We start from the raw sequence: 6,545 nt of genomic DNA, 5'->3' as shown, positions 1-6,545 counted from the left end.
TTTTTTTTTTTTGGATAAATGCTATAGAAACCCAATAGGAATGTAGGCCAAAAGCCCTTTGAGTCAAGACAAAGAACAGGTAGCAGAAAAGTGTTAGTATTCAGATTGTACTTCATACCATAATGATGTACAGGCAAAGAAAGAAAGTACTTGTGGACATTTTCATGCCTACCTCAAAATGGTAAGCTCCTACTCAGAGAAAATTTATTTCTCGATGACACCCTGATTAGGACATGTTTCATCCTGCCATATATGAAAACTATAGAAACATTTAAATTGGATCTCTATGAAGAGGTTCATTATTATGTCTCCAGCATCTATTAGTGTCAGGAATTCTCTAAGCACCCATCAGACTGTTTTTTGAATAAGTGAACAGAGAATACATATAGAAAAGGTGAAGCTTCCATTCAATGAGGAAGTTTACCATCTACAGTCCAGCACAGTAAGCTGTTCTTATGGCAAACATGCTTTTAAAAAGTGTAAGTTTAGACTGTAAGGAAATAAATATGATACCATACTCCAAATAGTTTGGAATGGGAATAGCATGGAGGAAAGAATAGCTACATGTGCCGAAATACAAAGAATTAATAACCATTCCTTGTGTGGCAAAACATAGCTGGTTGTCTATGCACTAGACAATCCATTCATTATCTTAATCCTTCCTGAAAGAACTCTGATTTTATAGAAAAAGTAAAGTGGCCAGAAATAGAAATTTTATACCCCAGACTTCATTGCAGCTTCATGGCACATGTCTTGAATAGAGGTCATATATTTGAGGTTGTACAGAGAAAAATTAAGCTTGCCTAAAAAAAAGTTTTGGCCTATTCTCAGATACTAGGGAATGATCTTTAAATTGAAGGAATGCCCTACCCATAGGAATATCAACATTTTCCTTGAGTCTTTGACGTTGGACAGTTCAAAAAATGATTTATAATGGAAACATGGGAATATTCTACATCAGTTTCAAATGCAAGAGGAACTGGAGACTCAAGACGATATTGTTCCTCTAGGAGCAGCCTGTATCTAAAGATCAGTCATGTGGCTAGTTTGCCCTCAAGCCCCCATAAAAACTCTGGATACCAAGGACTCAGGTGAGCTTCTTGAGCAGGTAATACTCCACGCACATTGCCTTACTTGGAGTCAGGAACATAACTCATCCCCCAGGATGGTGGAAGTCATATTTGGATCACTCCCAGACTTCACTCTATGCATCTATTCTTTGGTTGTTTCTTATTTGTATCTTCTTGCTTGTTGTAATAAAACTGTACTTGTATGTATAGTTCTTTCCTGGTATCTTCCTCAGTTTGGACTTTGTAACAAATGACTATTGATAGAGTAGTTCATAAACAACAAAAATTTCTTTCTCATAATTCTAGAGGCTAGAATTCCACAATGAAGATGCCGGCTTGAACATGATATCTCATGTGTCCTTCCTAACATAGCATAAAAAAGGTTAAAGTGCTCACTAAACCCCTTCGGAGTTGCTCCACCCTTGTGACTTAATTATCTCCTAAAGATTTCATGTCTTACTATTAAAGTAAGAGTTATAATTTCAGCAAATGAACCTCAAGGGGACATATATATTAAGTTCATAATATCCCATCTCTGGTCCCTATAATTCATATCCATCTTGCACACAAAATGCCTTCATTCAATTTCAAAAATCCTAAAATCCTGATGTATGTCACCATTAACTCAAGCCTAAAGTCCAAAGTCTTAACTAAACATCATCTAAATAAAATATGATTGAGAATCATGATATGATTTATTCTTAGGCAAAACTCCTGTTCAGCTGTGAACCTCTCAAACCAATTTATGTGCTTCCAAAAAAACATTGGCAGGATGGGAATAGTATAGAAATTCCCACTCCAAAAAGAAGAAATAAGAAAGAAGCAATTATCCAAAACAAGTCCCAAACCTAGGAAAGTAAACTCTATGAGAATCTTTTACTTAAAAATAACCCTAGTGAGATAACAGTTGATGAACAACAACTTTCATCAATAATTGTTCATCAAGAAATCTGCTATTTAGTGAATAATATAAGACACATTCTGTGAAAATAAATAAATAAATAACCCTCTTGAGTTGAGTGTAATTGTACACACCTGTAATCCCGCTACTGAAGAGGCCAAGGCAGGAGAATCACAAGTTTGAGGTCAGCCCATGCAATTTAGCAAAACCCTATCTCAAAAAATAAATATATAAATAAATGACTGGTGATTTAACTTAGTGATAAAGCACCCCTGAATTCAATACCACTAATGATTATGATGATGGTGATGATTGTTGGGAGTCACCCTGGCTCCAAAGACTAACTTCCCCATCCCCCAAGAAGAGCCATCCAATGGTGAGCCCTTCTGGCTCACATGATCCTGCCATCCAATCAGATTAGCCCTGCTGCCTCACATGATCCTTACCCACCAATCAGACTAGCCCTGCTGGCTCACATGATCCTACCCACCAATCAGACTAGCCCTGCTGGCTCACCTGATTCCACCCACCAATCAGAAAGCACCCCATGCCAACTATCAAACCACCCCTGGCTCTATAAATATGCAGACTTGTTCCTCAATAAACAGGTATTTGCTCCGACAGAGCTTTGTTTGTTCTTTCAATGATGATGATCATGATGATGATTCTGATGAGCCTATGAACTCTGTGCCTTTGGCAAGTGTGGCAGCCCCAGTGATCTCTGAATGGCCTGCAGGGTCCTTCTTCCTGCCTTTGGAGGAATCAGCAATGGTTCAATCCTGAAGGTTCCAAGCAGTTCAACAATCTTGCTTCAATTTTTCCCCTTTTCCATTTTTCATTGACTCCTAACTGGTGTTTTTTCCTGCTGGTATAATCCCATCTCAGATCCTGGCTTTGGGATTATTTTGATTCGCATAAGATCCCTGGTTTCATGTCCCTATGAATCTCCTCATCAGTCACCTGGCCATGCTCTTAGTAATCTCTTCCAAGTATGATGTGTCATAATTTGCAGTACAGATATCCTGAGAGTTTCCCAACTCTTTAAGCTCCTAGTCTCCTTTGTTTGACAAATCTATCCTAAATAGTGTTGCTCTTTTCAACTTGACCAAAAGCACTTAGTAAGAAGCAAATGACTCCTTCAACACTTTCTCCAGGAATCTCCTCAGCTGGATGTGCATTTTCATCACCCTATCTGCCTTGAAACACAAGAATGTGAACACATCTCGGTCAAGTTCTTGGCCACTTCATGAAAAGGATTGTCTTTTCCCCATTGTCCAATAACATGCTACTCCTTTCCACCTAAGACCTCATGAGGAGCCTCTATAATATCCATCCCAATATTCCATTCATGGTTAATCAGGTATTCTCTAATAATAAGAAAGCTATCTCTATAATTCTTTTTTTTCTGAGTCCTTGTGTGAAACATTTTGAAATTCTGATCTCAGAAGTCTATGCTCTTTCTTGCATGTAACCCAAGATTCCTGTGGTCTCTACCATTACCCATATACAAAGAGGCTACCATATTTTTAGATATTCAGAGCATAGCACACTACAAAAAAAAATTGCTCAAAACATTCTTGTTCGTATATGTCTATTTGTATCAAAACTTACACATACATGTACATGTACATATGTGTGAATGTCCATTATATGTAGTCACTAATATTGCTAGGATACAGCTTATACTAGAAATACTGAATTATAGACTCACATAGTTAATTGTGCTAACATTTTCAATTGTCTCAAACATTACTGTACTAATTTACCTTACCAACAGAAAAATAGGAGTTTCTGAGGGACCATGTTGTCACCAAAAGGTGGTAATTTAAAGTAATGTCTGTAAAAATTATACTTTGAAGTATTCATATATAATTTATTACTAGAGAGCTGTGTATCTTCTCATATTTCTATCAAATATTTAGGTTTGCTTTCTTCCATAATTACCCTGTTCATATCTCTCATGAATTTTCACATTACACTGAATTACAATTAGATACATATAGTGGATATATACTAATCTTTGACATCTATGTGTTGGAAATAAATCTGCCTGACCAAATTTCCAGTACTATTCAGTCTTTGCTCTTTTATAATGATGATTTTAAATAGAATTTTTAATTTTTATGATTTGTGATTTTAAGTCATCTAAATTTTTTCTGTATAGCTAAATCGTACATATTAGGCAATGTTTTATTCTCAAAACTGAAATCTCAATTTCTGACACATTGGGAAGCCACTTCTGTAAAATATAAAGTAGGGAATCAATATTACTTTTTCAATATGTAAGCATTTAGATACACAGGTATTGCTCCCTTTTCCACTGATGTACCTATTAATGTCTTCACACCTCAAGTGTCCATAGACTAAAGGGTCTGTTTGTGACTTCCTTTTCTCAGTCCCATTGTCCCGTTAGTCTACCAAAGCCACCTCCACACTTTTCTTATTATTAATTTCTTCATAATAACGTCTGATGTTTCATAGGACAAGTCCTGCTCCCACCATGTTTTCCTAGGAAATTCCATGTAAAATGCCAAGTTGAACAAAAAATTTTCTCAAGTATCTGATTAGAATTGCATAGAACCTATAGATTAATTTATGGGTAATATGTGATATTTATAGTATTGAGATCTTATCCAGAAAAACAGTCTGATTTTTGGTCTTCTTCAAACCTTTAATGTTTTCTTTTCCTTAATAAGGCTCATGATGCAGTCATGAGTATCACAGAATTTGGCTCTCATAACAAAATAAACTTTCAAAAAGAATGAACTTCATTAATATTTGTATTTTTTTAAACAAATCATGAGGCAAAAATGTCAGATATTATTTAGGAGTCATTGATTTCTGGTTATAAAGGATAAAAGTTGCGTTACTGGGGTACAGAACATAAGAACATCTTTGTGGACACATCATGAGAGGTTTAACAGTAGACCGAACAAAAGTATCCCTAAATCACCTCAGCAGATATATTGGCAAAAAGTAAAAAGAGGCATGGAGAGATAAGTACAGAAAGTGACCATGCACATTTAAAACTACTAAAGAATTTTGACAATGCTGACATTGGGGTCGAAAACATGTTAATAATTTCCATAGATACATTAAAAACATTTTTACAGAAGACTGTATGTGCCCATGAGCCCATGTTAGTCACAGTGGAGTTGGTGAGGAGGGAAAGGGGTAAAATGGGAAAATGGGCATAAATAAGAGCAAGATCATACACAACTATGTGGGCAGGCTAAGGTTTTCAGATATGACAATTTATATTTGGGTAAATGGTATTTTCACTAAAACATAGAGAACGTTTTTAAAAAGCGTAAGTGAATAAAAGCCAGCATATTTTATGTGCCTTAACTGATATATTTAGGAAACATCAATCACTTCCTGAGAGCTCAGCTGATGCTCAAATAGCCATTTCTCCAAAATACACAGGCAATTATCTGTGCTGAGCACCAAGGTTCAGCCTGTAAATTCAAGTCCATTATGTCACAGAAATATGCTCTGAACCCACCGTGGAACTCAATGTTATACCATTTTCACATCTACATTAAGAGAATCACAGGGCCGTACCTTTTCTGCTCTTGTCTCTTTGCCACTTTACACATGCTGTTTAATCTTTAGCAACCATGGGACACAGTAATGGCAGTGAAGTGACTGAATTCATTCTGCTGGGATTTGCGGGTCAACACGAGTTTTGGCACATCCTCTTCATGATATTTCTGGTGACCTATGCAGCCACCTTACTAGGCAATGTGGGGATGATCCTCCTCATCAAGAGCCACTCCTCCCTTCACACTCCTATGTACTTTCTCCTCCAACACTTGGCTTTTGTGGACCTCTGCTATGCCTCTGCTATCACTCCCAAGATGCTGCAGAATTTCCTGTGCAACAAACAATCCATCTCTTTCACAGGATGTCTGGTGCAATTGCTGGTCTATGGTACTTTTGTAACCAGTGACTGCTACATCCTGGCTGCAATGGCAGTGGACCAATACGTGGCCATCTGTAACCCACTGCACTACCCAACTGTCATGTCTCGGAGACACTGCATTCAGCTGCTGCTGGGTTCATACTTCATGGGTTTCCTGAATGCCTCTGTAAACACAGGTTTTACTTTCTCATTGAACTTTTGCAAATCCAATGCAATTAATCACTTCTTCTGTGATGTACCTCCAATCCTTGCCCTGTCATGTTCCAGTATCTTCGTCAACATCATGGTACTGACTGTCTTTGTGGGTTTAACTTGACATTCACTGTGCTGGTCGTCATCTTTTCCTACACATGCATCCTGGCTGCCATCCTGAGGATATCTTCTGCAGCAGGCAGGAAGAAAGCCTTCTCTACATGTGCCTCCCACCTGACAGCAGTCACTAGTTTCTATGGGACTCTCTTGTACATGTATGTACACCATGGGACCAATAGATCTCAAGAGCAAGAAAAAAGTGACATCTGTGTTTTATGGTATCATAATTCCCATGTCAAACTCCCTCATCTACAGCCTGAGAAACCAGGATGTGATGAAAGCCCTAAAACACATAGGAAATAAGAGCTTCATTGACTTTATTCCACTTTTCCTCTAG

At 37.4% G+C, this 6,545-nt stretch overlaps 1 pseudogene; it reads left to right on the top strand.

Moving 5' to 3' along the window:
- Window positions 1–5,591: 5,591 nt before the first annotated feature.
- LOC101976924 (olfactory receptor 5AK2-like) lies at window positions 5,592–6,545 on the top strand (annotated as a pseudogene).

Source organism: Ictidomys tridecemlineatus, chromosome 4 (assembly GCF_052094955.1).
Source record: "Ictidomys tridecemlineatus isolate mIctTri1 chromosome 4, mIctTri1.hap1, whole genome shotgun sequence".
NCBI classification, from domain to species: domain Eukaryota; kingdom Metazoa; phylum Chordata; class Mammalia; order Rodentia; family Sciuridae; genus Ictidomys; species Ictidomys tridecemlineatus.
The sequence above is the reverse complement of the archived record's forward strand: the minus strand, read 5'-3'. Positions and strand labels throughout refer to the sequence as shown.